This window comes from Sarcophilus harrisii, chromosome 5 (assembly GCF_902635505.1).
Source record: "Sarcophilus harrisii chromosome 5, mSarHar1.11, whole genome shotgun sequence".
Classification (NCBI taxonomy): Eukaryota; Metazoa; Chordata; class Mammalia; order Dasyuromorphia; family Dasyuridae; genus Sarcophilus; species Sarcophilus harrisii.
Genome location: NC_045430.1, coordinates 137,863,858 through 137,879,610, shown reverse-complemented (window position 1 = coordinate 137,879,610; position 15,753 = coordinate 137,863,858). Strand labels below are relative to the sequence as shown.

At 32.9% G+C, this 15,753-nt stretch overlaps 1 protein-coding gene and 1 long non-coding RNA gene across 5 annotated transcripts in view; one reads left to right on the top strand and one right to left on the bottom strand.

Moving 5' to 3' along the window:
• SEMA3A (semaphorin 3A) overlaps positions 1-15,753 on the bottom strand; it is a 288,184-nt gene that overhangs the window by 79,346 nt on the left and 193,085 nt on the right. The gene's annotated exons all lie outside the window — the stretch shown is intronic.
• LOC116419329 overlaps positions 1-15,753 on the top strand; it is a 149,030-nt gene that overhangs the window by 118,316 nt on the left and 14,961 nt on the right. The window contains exons 4-5 of one of the 4 annotated variants that reach the window (XR_004229601.1): positions 12,325-12,464; positions 13,648-13,754. The exons of 2 other annotated variants lie outside the window; for them this stretch is intronic. This is a non-coding gene — a long non-coding RNA (uncharacterized LOC116419329). The remainder of the gene's footprint in view (positions 1-12,324; positions 12,465-13,647; positions 13,755-15,753) is intronic. One more of the 4 variants, XR_004229602.1, reaches the window with a different exon arrangement.

The following is a 15,753-nucleotide window of genomic DNA, read 5'->3' as shown; positions in this document are numbered from 1 at the left end:
GAATACTACCTAAAGAAGGGTGAATCAACTCAGTAAATAAATGGAATAATTAAAAACTTTGGTGCCTATTTGTAGAAGCACATGAGTTATCACTGCACTTTAATCATGGGTAAAATAGAGTTACTTAGCCTCAAAAAATGAAGGAAGGAAAGAAAAAAGAAGAAAAAGAGGGGAAAAAGAAATCCAAGTATAGATATAATTGCCACCCCAAACAAAAAAAATATATAAACTTATTGTCCAGAGGTAATTTGTTCACCGCCAACAAGAATGACTGTTACTAATCTAGAGCAGAAAAATTAAATCCATGACTTGTAGAATATCATTTTATAAAACATTACATTATAAACCACTTCCTTTAATTTTACTACATAGGTCTTTCTGTTGGTGAAAAATCCTGATTTTTCCCACATAGCACTATTCGTTTGATAAAAATTTTGTAAATTTTATTTTTTTCACTTTCTACTTAGATTTTGATACAAATAAACATCAGAATCATCAAAATAAATGATATATAATGTTTGTTAGCTAATCCCTTAAAAAGACTAGATCATGATGATATTTGATAATTAAAATATGTTTAATATCCAAAGTGATTATATTTATCATGTCAACCTTATTTTGTAGTCTATGATTTAATTCCATTGTAATTTGGCATTACTCCCCTTACTTAATACAAACTGACTTATTGCCAGTGATCATACAACTAAAACTCCTTCTTATTTTTATTAAAATGAAGTTCAATTAGTAATTGGCAGGTAGAAGGCATAGTGGATGGAATACTGGACTTGGAGTCAGGAGAATTCAAAAGTTGAAATCCAGCCCCAGACACTTACTAGATGTGTGGGCTTGTATGAGACACTTAACCTCTATTTGCATCAGTTTCTTATTCTGTAAAATGGGGATAATAATAGCACCTGCCTCTCAATTATTGTAAGGATAAGATAATACTTGTAAAGTACTTAGCACTGGCACATAAGCACCATATAGATATTAGCTATTAATTGTTAGTAATAAATATACAAAGTGTTCTAAAAGTTTTAATGTAATTTTAAAATATTAAATATTAAAGCTGCATTAAGACTTTGAAATATCTGTATAAAGATACATAATTACAATACCATCTTTTAAAAACAAAGTAACATCCAGTTTGACTAGTTTTATTTCCTAATGCTTCTCTTCTTCTCTAAGATTGTAGGTAAGTTAAACCCTTGAGTGCTAACATCTTTAATTCCTGAAAAAAATAGTAATATAATTTAATTAGCAGGTATTGCTTTTAATGGTGGGAAAATATGGACCAATTCACATTTATGTGAATGAATAAAAGACATTTAATATTATATAGATAATGTTTGCTAAACCATTTTAATAGTACTCACTAAAATTGCTCCAGGCTAGCCCTTAGAAATATTAAAATTCTTCTAAGATCATGAAAGTATGCAGGGAAATGTTACCAAGTAATAGTATGCAGAAAAGAGACAATATAGCAATGTAATATCAATATTAATATAATAAAAACCCAAGAATTAGTGGAGGGATTATTGTTAAATTTAAAACATCCTTAGAGATAGAAATGACATTTTAGTAATTTAAGGCAAAATTAACTTCATGATTTTTGTAAAATCACTTATATGATAGCAATAATAGCAATGATTACTTATATCCATATAGATCCTTAAGGTTTACAGATTACTTGCTTCACAAGAATACTTTGAAGTGGATGTATAATTATACAAAATATTTTCTAGTATTCATTTGTTCATATCATAATTCAAATTTTTCAAAATTCTTTATTTCCAAAAAAAAAAATCATTGCAGTTTTAATAATAGAGGGATTTGCTAATGAAGCGTCTTCTCCTGAGAGGATGTATAGATTTGTTGTCCTTAAAGAATGGAGCATTTCTAAGCATTAATGTGTCAAGCACTGTGCTAAATCCTAGGTTTAGACAAAAAGAAAACAAAAACAGAAATCCCTCTTCTTCTTCTAAAGGACCTCACAGTGTAATGGAGGAGCTGAAATGTTAACAGCTACGTATGAACAAGACATATATAGTCTCATAGGGAAGGCATTAAGATGTTTGAGAATCATCTTGCTGATTTCCAAGTCACCATGTGGAAGCTTACTGAGTCTTTTTCTGAAAATACTTAATGGAGGGGGTTCTTTTTTCCACTTTGGAACTTTCGCATCTCTCCCCTCTCCTTTTCCCTCTCCCTCTCCTCTCTCTCTTCTTCCCTCTCTCATTCTCCCATCCTCCCACCTCTCCTTTCCTCTTTCTTTCTTCTCCCTTTCTCTCCCCTCTCTCTTCTACCCCCTCTATTCCCCCCTGTTCCTTTCCCTCTTTCCATCTCTCTCCTTCCCTTTATTTTTGTCAGCATACTTTGACACTTATAAAAATTTTTAATTGATTACTGAGCCAGAGAAATGAATTGGCACACAAAAGGACTGAATGGCAATTCCCACCCCCCCATCCCCCTATGTCTTGGCTTTTGAAAAATGAGGACTGCTTTGAGACACCAGGTGGGGGAGTAGCAGGAGAGTCTGTCTCCACCTGCCTGCAATATACCTGTGACATATAATGCTCTGACACCTGTTCCTTTTCCTCTTTTGTATTTATTCTTTCCTTAGTGTGAATGAATGAGTAGCTACAGATGGGAATGATAAGGTTTTCATCTTCTCAGGTCTAAAGAGTCATCAGAGAATTCCTCAGTAACTGCAATTGGTAGCAGAATCTACTGGAACTGGTAGCTACAAGTAACTAAGTCTGTTTGGAGATGGCCCTGAGATGTGAACTGTTTTACCCAGCCTAGCAGTTGATTGTCCTGTCAGTCAAGAAACCATGCTTTGAAATATGCCAGCCCAGTTGATCTAGAGTACCATTAATTCATCATAATTCCATGCTCTGAAGAAATGCTCTTATTGGAAATCCTATAAGGCAGAAAAGTACACCTTCATATAGAAGCCACAAAGAAACCCTTTATCTTTTATCCATATTCTTTTGAGTAATATGTTTTATCATCTTTGTTCTTTAAGTTTTTACTCAGGGATCTTATGAATACAACTATCCTCCTTATATAAGAGGAGATTGGGTGTTTCTGTTTGGGTTGCTGTTTTTGTTTTTTCTAAACCATTCCTCTTCTAAATTTCCCCCAATTTATGTTAGTTGATTGATTGGGTAAAATGTATTAGATAGGTGTATCAAAATAACTGTATTAGAAATCTCACCTCTTTACAATTATCCTCTCATATCCTAAGGTGATTAGGAGTAATAGCCATGTCCCAGGGAATCAATTTGTCAAAACAATTGGGAGTAGTGAGAATAATTCTAGAAAGGATGCTATATATTTTCCCATAGTATCTTTTTTAAATAAGGTAATAAATTAAATCAATAAAGGAGGCTTATCTAAGGTTAAATTTATTTTTAAAAATCCAAAATTTTTAAGAAAAGTGATTTCTATTTTCTCCAAATAATTTTTAAATATGAAGCTATAATTTTTAAAAAGAAGATGTAATCCCCTCTAAAGGATTTTCTGAAATGTGCTGTAAGATTATTGTTAGAAATTAATGCTATTGTTTTTTGTGGGGGCTTTTTTGAGGCAATTTTAAGAGATTTTTGTTTATTGTCAGGGAAATTTCTGGCATCTTTATTAAAAAAAAAAACTCAGTGTGCATCTTCATATAAAAGTATAGTTTTCTGGTTGTAAAGGGTTGAAACTTAAAAGGTGTGCTTGAATCAGACAACCAAGCACTTAAGGCTAATTACTTATTTGGACAATGACTATTAGCATATGTTTGGAAAAATAGCCCTTCTCACTATTCTGGCTGGCTCGCTCTTTTGGTGTATACAGATAATTGTAGGAGGGATTAGGGGGTGGAGTGAGACAAGCCAGACTCACTTTTTGGCAGAACAAGGAGAAAGGTTGGTGGTGAGCTTATGGCAGTTTTGTCCATCTCCTTCACTTCTCCCCCTAAAGACCAAGGTCTTTGGCTTATCCTGACTCTGGCTGATCTTGAGGTCTCCAGGGAGCTAGCCCAGAACTTACACTTGTTACTTTCTTTCTTTTTTAAACAATCTGTATTTCATCTTTTTATTCTCTTAACTTTCCTCACCCAGCAGTTTTATAGAAATCAAAAATTTTCAAAATCTATTTAGGCAACATTATTTAAATAATTGTAGCCAATGTTAACTATTGGGAACATAATATTTTCAGTTTCCATAATTTCACAACTTTGTAGACATTCTTATTTTCATGAGACTATTAAACTTTGTTATGTTAATACTCTTTATACAAAGATTTCTAAGACTGGTTCCAAACACTTATGTACAATATTTTAAATTATTTCATCCTCTTAGCAATTTAAATTGAAAATTTCAGAATGACCAATGCCTGGTGTTTAAGTACTTCATTTTGTTCAAGTTATATAATTTCAACTCAGTGTAGGAATGAATCTTTCATTTAAAGCATAATTTAAAAATGGAATAAATGACAATTTTCCATCACTCATTTTCAAATAAAGCAACAGTTTTCTCATATTAATATACCTTGGAGTTGCAAATTGATGCTTTATTTGGCATAGATAGCATAATATATAGACCATTGGGTTTGGAATCAGGAAGACCTGAGTTCAAAAATCAGCCTCAGACATTTTTTATCTTTGTGATCCTGAGGGAGTCCCTTAACTTCTGTTTACTTCAGTTTCTTCATTTATAAAATGGTGATAACAGTACCTTCCCACAGGGATGTTGGGAGAAGCAAATGAAATAATTATTATTATATGCGAATGTCTCTATAGATAAATAAGTATGTGTATATATGCATATATATATATACATGTATTTATGTGTATGTTATTACTATTCTCACATTATCCTCACAATTCACAGTGGATTTCTTCAAACTTAAATTAGTGTCCTCTACCACTATATTAGCAGCTGATCTTTGTAAGTTTCATTAGAGAAAATGGATTTTTCTCAGAACTTCTAAGGGAAACTAGGGGAAAAGTGACTGGGGTGAGATGGATGTAATTAGGAGACTCACTATTGTATGAAGGCTACTTACGGATATTAGACATAACAGATAAGTGAATGAGAAGAGAGTGAAGAATAAGTTCTGGGCAAACCCGTTACGTTTATCAGTCAAACATTCCCTCAAATTAAAAGAATCAATACATTTTAAAATGAATATAGCTTAATCTCTGTTCCATTTTGATATTAATATTGTGGCTATTTAACTATTATAAAGTTTCATATATCATGGCACATTTTTACTGATCAACAGATGATCAGTATATGAAATATATGATGATCAGTATATGAAAAAAAGCTCTATGAAACTCGTATGATAATATGAATGCTAGTGATATCTTGAAATTTATGTGTTAAAACTAGGAAAATTATTTACCTTTAGCATGTGAATATATATATATCACATATATTCAGACATATATGTATGGAGTTATATTTGAATGTGTATGTAGAATAGTTATTTTATGGCTCGTAAAATTAGTCCAATTTATTTCATTTTAGTGGACAGATTCCTTCATATGTTGCTTCTTAAATGATCAGAAGTGAGATTTTGTGATCCAATTAGGTATTGTTCTTTAAAAGATTCATATTGCTTTAATTTAATCAGTGTGGCATCAGGTTATTGTGGGAATGGAGTAAGACTTGGAATAAGAAAACCTGAATTCAAACCTTGCCTCTTCTATTCGCTTGTTAAATATGGAACTGAGAGTTAATGATTTACTCTGAGGCTCAGTTTGCTCATTTGTGAAATGAGATAGCAGTATTTTCATTGCAGACCCTCTTGGGATTGTTCCGAGGCCTAAATAAGATAATGGAGATGAAATCACTTGGGGAATTATAGAAGCACCATGAAAATATAAAGTATTTTAAAATATGTTTTCATGATATTCTAATGTACTACTGAGTGGGCCTCATACCTATTGGATCCTTCTCTGCGCTCCTGCTTTAATCACCCCAGTCAGCTGCTCTCAAATGCCCTCTTCTGCACTCCTTTTACTTGGTTTCACTCAGAGATTGGTTTCTATCATGGCAAGAGGAAATAATGGCAGCTAAATCTTAGTACATGAAATGACTCAGCTACCACCAGCACATTGCTCTCTAAGGCTATCTATTTACTCCTATACTGTTTCCTGTCTTCTTCTACACCTGCTGATCTTATTTTTAACCACCTACTCAGATACTGGATTATTATATTCACCTGATTATGCAGTCCTTCACGTGCCATTTACCAGGCTCTGGAACTAATCCTAATCCATCACCCATGACCAACACTTTACTGAGTCTATTAATAAAGGATAGATCATAAGAATGTAGATTTCGAGCTGGAAGGTATTTCAGTGACCATTTAGTGACCTTTAATCTTACAAGTGAAACAGAATGGGGTTGGGTAGGAGCCTAATTGAGGCCATGTCCTTTTTATGATTTACTTTAGTACTGACCTATAATTCTCCATCCTTTTATCTATCTGCTTCTTTCTTATCTACTATGGAATCTTCAGTACTTAATGTAGTCCTGAAATTTAGATAGAAAAGAAAGGGTTTTGAAATCATAGAAGTGAGGTGTGACTTTCAGTTTAGCCACTTACCAGCTGAGCCATTTTGAGCAAATCATTTCACTGAGTTGAAACACTGTTTCCTCATCATTACAATGAGGATCAATCAAGAAATCAATCAAATGAGATCAATATTCAAATGAGAAACTATTTTTTTAAAGTACTTGTCACAGAATAGTAACTTGATAAATACTTGTTTCTTTTTCTTTCTCTAATTGATATTTATAAAAGAACTGAATCCTGGTGATTCAAAGACAAAGATGAAGCAAAGTAATAATATTTTCAAGGATGTGAGCATTACAGATGATAAAATTTTATATAAATATGAACTATTGAAAAATAAAATCTCATCATCTATGGCCTAAAATAACTCTATTATCATATTATATTTAAATTATTTGAGGTCTTCCAAAAGTTAACTGCAATACATTCTTAATCATTTGATTTCTCCTCATTTAGAATCTGTATAATTTGACTAAGATTTAGCTAGGCCTATCTTTCCATTATTTATGAAGAAAGCATTTTCTAGGCAAATCCCAAATTCAGGGTTAATGACTAACCTACTTCAAACAACTATTTCTTTCCAAGCACTTTTACAATATTTTGGAATACATAATAAACAAATAATACATAAGAAATAAACATACATATATAAAGAGGGCAGATTAGTAAATCATACATTTTGCATTCTCTGCTGATATATGCTGCCTTTGTATATACATATATGTATATATATATGTACATATATACATATAAGTATATATATATTATATAGTATATATATATGTCCATATTTATATAAAATTTTATTTGAGTCTTACAACCTCAATTTGCTATAATAAAAATTAGAAGCCCTATTTGAAATATGGTGAAGCTAAATTTCAAAGAGGTTAAATAAATTGCCTATTCACACAGCTAAGAAGAATCAAAAGTGGAATTTGGATGTAGATCTCTCTGGTTTCAAGACTGGTTCCCTAAACACTACACCAAAACATCTAAGGACTTGGGTTCAAATTATGTCATGATTGTTTAGTAATTATAAGACTGCATGTTACTTACTAACCTGCCCAGACCCTTGGATTCACTTCCATAAGCATAGTTTATCTCCATATTCCATGATCTTGTAATATAATTCAGTTAAGATGTTTCATAACTCAGAGTGGACTTCTCCTCAGTCCCAATTGGAAACCCAGATTTTTTGCTGAGATGTCATACTTCTGCATTTACTTTCTATTGCCTTGATTTACAAATTTATAGAGCCAGGCAGTTCTTAACAAATACTTTGATGTATGTGTGTGCTTTGTGGTCTAATATTTAAGCATTTCCAACTGGTATTTTAAAATAAACATTAAATACCATGAATATTTAAGCAATTGAGTGCTATCAGTGTGATATCAATCATGGCATTATTTGATTTTCAGAATGAGGGAGGTTAAAGTTAATTGAACTCCAAACAGTGGGAAAACATGAAGTAGAAATCCCAAGATGCAACTCTTCTTTGACTGTAATTTAAATCAAATTGCATGCTAAGTTGAAAAGACAGTACAACTCCCAAAAGGCAACAATAAATCTATAGTCACATTTGCCACACACATTCATTTTGGGAATCCATAATGATAGTTATGAGATTTCTATTTTTCCTTAGAATGAAGGTTTTGTGATTTACTAAAATTCATAATTAAACAGCCTAATTTAGCGGGAGAAATTATTTAACACTTAAAAGCATTCACACTAAATACATAACTATTGTTGGAAAGAAATCACAATATGTTTGTTATATTATCTTATTAACTTAGAATTTTGAAATAGGTGTAACTGAGGAAAGCATTAAGAGCAAGAGGTCTAGAAACCAGTAATACTATATTGTGCAAAAGTGATGGTGATTGGAAATATTAAAAATGAATACTGAGACTTAGGGGAACAAAATATTCTGTATACAATAATGTCATTAAAGCCGATAGTTTTTGAGGGTCAGGACCTATGATTTCACTGATATAGAGAACTCCTGTTAGGGAAATTCCATCTGCTAATGCAGATCAATACTATTCTACAAATGAATATCTTACAAATTTGTCACAGGCAGTGAGAAGATAAGTTATTTGCCCTCTGTCATTGAAACAGTATGTGTCAGAGTCTTCTTGAATTCTAGGCCAATTCTTTATTCCCTATCTTGTGATGCCATAAAAATGCTAAAAATAATAATAGCATGTTTAAACCAATATGAGTGATTCATTTCTCAAATGAAATTGAACAGAGTAAAAGTTAAGAATCATCACCATATTGGGCATATTAGATGATGAATTTCAGAAGTGCAGCAATTCTCCAAGAACAAATACTTAGTTATAGATTTTAGGTAACGGAATATAGTCGAAGAAATGATCAGTCTATACAATGCAGAGTTTCTAAATACTGTTTTGTGTTTTCTTTTATAACTAGATAATAATAATATTAACACCTAACATTTATCCAGTCCTTACTATGTACTATCCATTGTGCCAAATGCTTTACAACTAATAATATTGTTATGTTATAAAGATAAAGTGCTACCTTTATAACAATACTGGGAGGTAGCTGCTATTACAATCACCATTTTACAGATGAGTTAAATGACAAATGAGGTTAAATGACTTGTCCAGAGTCACACAGACTTGCCCAGGATCACACAGACAGGAAGGAAGTGTTAAGTGTCTGAGGTCAGACTTGAACTCAGATCCTCCTGATTTCAGGGCTGGTGCTCTATCCACTACATCAACTAGCTGCCTTTTCAATCCCCCCCCCCCTTTTTTTTTTTAAATTAACAAATGAAGGAATTAAGACTCAGAGAGACAATGTGATTTATTTAAAGTAACACTAGTGACTAATGACTGAACCAGGATTGGTTGGAAAAGTTACAAGAATAAAAATACCTAAATTAGATGTTTTCTTTGGTTAATGACTTCCATTTTGTATATAAATGCCTCTGATGCTCAGATGGGATACCTATGTGATTGATATATATTTAGAAAACAGGTTTGGAGCTCAGAAGAATGACAGATACTAGGCTTGAGTGTTATTTGCATGCAAATAAGACAGAAGCTTATGTGTAGCTTCAGTAATTCAGGGCTCTAGTATTACTAAATAAGTCCTTCAGACGTGGTGCAGCTCTAATGTAGTTTACTCAGTTCACACATTACTTGACAGGAGCATGATTGAAGCTGCAAGTTTACTTACTTCATTCTAAATATCAAGTAAGTTTGGAAAAAAATATTTTTGAATGTAATGAAGTTATTCATCTTGATCTGAGTTTTTTTTTTTTTTTTTTTTTTTTTTTTTGTTAAGTGTGAATGGTGATAGCCTTGACTGACAAAAGAAGAATAACACTATCTATGCCCTCTTGGAAGTACCCATTTAATACTTCTTTATGTCATAAATTGCACAGGATTGGAGGTTTTAGTGGCTATCACCATTAGGGCCATTGCCATCTTCATCATCTTTAGAAATGATAGCTACTTTATTGTTTTTCACCATGGGAGTGAATTTTTCTGTTACTGAAGAAAGCTTAAAAACTACTGAATTCCTTTGCCCTAGTCTATGCTCTTACAGTTAAATTCTTCTCTTACAGTTAAATTCTTCATTACCCAGGATTCATGGTCCCTATTCCCACCATGAACCTCTTTTACCACTTGAACTTTCTGGCCATTGCTCTTTCAACCTCTCCTGTTTCCCAACTTTAATCATTTTTTACCTCACTATTTATGCTGATGTTCTTCTCACCACTCTCACCTCACAGTTGGCCAACATTTTCAATTCTCCTATTTTTCATCTCCAGTCTTCTTTATCTACCTGATTATCAAAATTTCAGCATCGAATCTGTCACCTCCATATATCTGGAAATCTAAAATTCTCTCAATTTATATCATCTTACCCTTCCATATTTCTTTTTGACTCTTTCATCATCACCTCCAGTCTCTCATACACACCCTCTTTATATACCACTATTTTCACCTAACAATCTTGATCTTATAGGTGATCAGTTCAAAAAATCACTCTCCTCCTCTCCATCCTCTTGACTTTCTTGCTCCATTGTCCTTCATGTCCAAAAATTTTTACCTATAGGCCTTTCTCATCATGTGCTTTTTCTGATATTACTATCACAATGGTGGCTGTTAATAGATGCTAATATATAGATTGATCTCTCTAAAAACTCATGTTATCTTACCTCAAGTGGAATTTCAATATTTCAAAGCAATATTTTTTTAGCTGATTCCTCACTGACTTTCAAATTTTATGCAACCATTCTTCCCTAGGCCCTTTTTGGTGATAAATTTACTTCTTGTTTTATTGGGGAAAAAATGAAATTATCTATCCTCAGCTTTTTTATCTCCCTTACTGCACACTTCAAAACCTCCCTACAGGCTTATTCATCCTTTGTTCACTTTTTTAATTTAGTGAAAAATATGAGAAGGCCAGAATATCTTACTTATCTCCTGAGAAATCTGTATATGGGTCAAGAAACAACAGTTAGAACTGAACATAGAATTGATTTGTTGAAGATTGGAAAAGCAATATTACAAGGCTGTATATTGTCACCTCATCTATTTAACTTATATACAGAGTACATGATATGAAATGCCACCTGGACAAACCAAAAGCTAAAATTAGGGGTTCTGGGAGAAAAAAATTCTACAATTTCAGAAACACTAATGATATCTGTTATCTGATGGCAAAAAAATGAATAGTTAAGCAGCCTCCTAACTTGGGTAAAAGAGGAAAGTGTAAAAACTAGTTTGAATTTAAAGAAAACAAACTAGTATCTTGATCATTAATCCCATCACTTCCTGGCAAATAGCAAAAATGGAAACAATGTCAGATTTTATATTTTTGGGTTTAAAGATCACTGTAGATAGCCACAGTAACCATGAAATTGAAAGGCACTTGCTCCTTGGAAGGAAAGCTGCACCAAATCTGCACAATTTACTATAAAGCTGAGATATTACCTTGATAACAAAGATCCATATAGTCAAGTGATGATTTTCCAACAGTACTGTGTGGCTGTAAGAATTGGACTATAAGAAAAACAGTTCTGCAGAATTGATACTTTTGAATTGTGATGCTAGAGAAGACTTTTCAGCCTCCCTTGAACAGTAAGAAGACCAAATCAGATAATTTTAAAAGAAATTAATTCAGGCTATTCTCTGAAAGATCAAATACTGAAGCTAAAATTAAACACTTTGGCCTGTGAAAAGACAGGACTGACTAGAAAGGAATCCAGTATTTGGGAAAATTGAAGACAAAAGGATAATAAATTATTAAATGGATATATAGAAACATGGAAGCCAATGAACATGAACTTGGACAGACTTCAAGAGATAGTTGGGGTAGAAGGACCTAGCATGCTATGGTCCATGGGGTTATGAAGAGTCAGATGGACTGAACAATAACAATAACTCCTTTTCCACTGCCTAGATCCCTGTGGTTAAACCAAAACATAAATTATCTTTTATTTGATCATGCTCTCCCTTCCAGTTACTGTCTTCACTTTTAAAAGTCCCTATCTTCCTTCAAGTTTCAGCTCCTATGTTTCAATTAGAAACCTTTCCTTATCCTTTCAGATACTATTGTTTTCATTGACCTTAAACATTCATAAAGTATTCTGATCTCTCCATTGGTTCTTACATTATATTATACTATCTATGTTCCTGCTGGATTCCTCCAGTTTAGTGTTAAACTGTTTGATGCTAGAAACTCTTTCCCTTTTGATTTTGTTTTCAGTATCCAAGCAGAGTTCCTTGAATGCTATAAGCCACTGACTAAGTGTTGAGCTATGCTGAATTGAGTTCAATGAGATGCCAGAGCTGGAGAATAAGATGCTTACAGAAAAAAGATAAAACTTCAAACCACTGATGTTCTCTGTAAGCATATATAAATGAATTGCTTAGCCTACCAGGGTCATAGTTCTTTTTTTCTGTGAAATAAGGGAGTTGGAGTAGATAATGCAAAATTTTCTTCATGCTTTTGTGCTCCAGACTGTGATAAGGACCAACAAAATGGTATAGAGGTCAAGGAGAATGATGAGGGAGAAAAGACCATACAATGTGGTCATTAGATACTCATTAGTTCCCTCTGAGAGTATATTTTCAAAGGAGAGGTGAAGATAGCGGTCACATTACAAGAGGTTAATTTGTTAGAGGGGTGTTGACAAGTACAGGAATTGATAAGAGATCTCCATTTTTGCAAAGTTTTTCTATGAAGGAAAAGAAAGGATAGGTACTTGCCTTTCTGGTTTAAATGCTTATTTCTATCCTAGATGATATTTGAATTTGTTTGTAGACAGAATGAAGAAACTCAGTAATGAGAGAAAGGAAAAAAAGCAATCAATAAGCACTTATCAAGTACTTTCCATAGAGTGGGAGAAAAAAAGTAAAATTGGTATTAATGCTTTAGTACACATCAGTGTTTAATTGAATAAAAAAGTAAAAATTGTCTTTCTCCAAAAAATAAAATTGTAAGCAATAATATAATTTTAAATGTTATATGTATATATGTTTAATCACATACATAAAGCTAAATATGACTAATAAAAGAATACCCTTTTCTTAGAGTAGGTATCAAATAAAACATCTGAAAAAAATATTGAAATTTAAAATTTGTTCTTTGAAATTTTGATAGTTCTGTCTTCAATGAAATGACACAAATTCTAAAAAAAAGTCTACCAATTTAAAATGCTTTGATGATCAATGAAGCATTTATCAAGTCCTTATTACCTGCCAGGCACTTTGCCAGGTCTTCAGGATAAAAGTTCAAATATTGAAACAATTCGTACTCTCAGAGAGCTTATATTTAAATAACAGACAAGGGGGCAGCTAGTTGGTGTAGTGGATAGAGTACCAACCCTGAAGTCAGGAGGACCTGAATTCAAATATGACATCAGATACTTAATACTTCCTGGCTGTATGACCTTGGGATGGTTACTTAACCCCAACTACCTCAGAAAAAAAAAGTGGGGGGCAAAATGAGATCATATATAAGAATATATAGCATTTATATAAAGTGAATAAATATAAATAAATAAATTTTATGCCATTATATTTCTAGTATAATCTTGGATATTCAGTGATTTGTGGAAGGATACAGTCCCAGGAGATCACTAAATAGGTTCTAAATTCTTTGACCCCAGCAAGTCATACAACTGTTCTTATAAGGTAAAATCAGTTATGCTATAGAATTAGTAATTCATAGTGCATTTTTTTAAGTAAAGAAGAGTGTAAATGCTTATTTTATAAATGAGAAAGGACACTATTCATTTTCTTGTCACCTAATTTTACTATTCATCCACTGAGACATTTCAATTAGAATTTTCCACTGAGATCGTCAGATATGTGTGTGAAGTCTACCTTTGATAACACAATAAGCCTGTTCCTTCTACTAATAGAGATTAGGACATAAGAGGCATTTTGATCAAAACTATCCATGCCATTAAAATTCAATGAACTCACTTGGCATCATTCAGCTTTATCTGGCTAAAATCCTTTAATTCCCCAGCCCCTGCTGCTTACGTGCTCTAGGCTCATCACACTTAACCTCTGCTTTGGCTTCTCAGAAAAGATTGTGTTTCACTCCATTCATAGTTTCAATAGTCCTGCAAGCCACACGCAAGTGCCTGACTAGCCCTTTATACCGAGCACACTAATCTGATTGTTTTTCCACTCTACAAACTCTGGGTCAACAATCAAGCTGCCCGCCAGAAACTAATTAATCTGCAAACAGGCTTCTGTTTTCATGGAGGGAAAGCTTTTGAAAGCCATGTCAGTGAGTCTAGTCACACCATGGTTACATGTATTGTCATGGCATCTTCTGAGTAAAGCTCCTTGCTCACTGTCACTGCACACACACATGAACTCAGATTATCCAGTCAATAGCAAATCCCTATTGAACACTAACCAAACTCTGAATGCAGTGACTGAAAAAGAGGAAATTGGTACAGACAGGGTCTGTACTCATTAAACTGATGGTTAGAGAAGAAAGGGAGAGAAAATAGTTTGGGGATGGAGGCAGGAATGAATGTTAGCTATTAAAAGACTTACTCCAAATAGTGTCCTTTCAGTTGTTGAATGTTTTATATAGTTTAAAAAGAGGGGAGCAGCATTCTCAAAGGTTAAAATTAATATTAAAATGTGATTTACTGTGTCCCTTGCTAAATCTAGTAATTATGCATCTGTAAATGTGATTAACATTATAATAAAATTTCATGTGCTCATGTCTATCCTTTGAATCATGACACTGATGTAGTGGTCAGTTGAAATATAAGGACAATAACCATTTTGTTGGAACTGTGATGGGATTATATATTGAGTTTTGTTATTCTGAGATTTCAACACACAAAAATGTTGTGAAAATGAAATAAAAAGAGATATTAAGCAAGTACTTCATTTTCTCATCTAATTCCTGCTACTTCCTGAATTTTTCTTAAATTAAGCCTCCCTACACCATATTGTTTGTGACAATAAAATATGTTTATTAACTGTGTTCAAATACTAACATTTATGCATGGGATTTCACCAAAATGCGACATATTCAACATTTTAGAATTTTGAAATTAGTTTACATTTCTTTTATTCATTTTTGAGGAGAAGAAAGAAGTTGTGATTTCATTATCATGGGAGTTTCCTAGAGTGGAAACTGGAATAAGCAGATCAGCAACTAAATATGTAGGAATTAGAGAGAGGCTGGGGTCAGGGAAGTAAATTTTAAAAGTGACTTGCAATTTATTGCAAAGAAACATGTCAGAGTCAGAACTTGGACCTTATACTGGACACTCACATAACATCTTTTTCAACTAGGCAATTAATAAGTGTTCATTATGTCTCAGTCAGTGCACTAAAGATTGAGGGTAGGAATGATTAAAGAAAAGCAAAAACAAAAATAAAACCAAAAAACAGCCCTGCCTTTAAGAAGCTTGTATTCCAATGCAGGAATCAACAGGTTTAAACAACTAGGTATACATATAAGATAAAGTTGGAGAGATTTTGAAAGGCCTCCTAAAGAAAGTAGGATTTATATTAAGTATTAAATGAAGCCAGAGAACCCCAAGATCATGGAGATAGCAAGTGACAGAATCAGGATTGGAACCTAGGGCCTCTGATTTCCCAACAAGAACATTTCCCACTATGATATACTGCTCTAGGTGTTATTTCAGTCAAA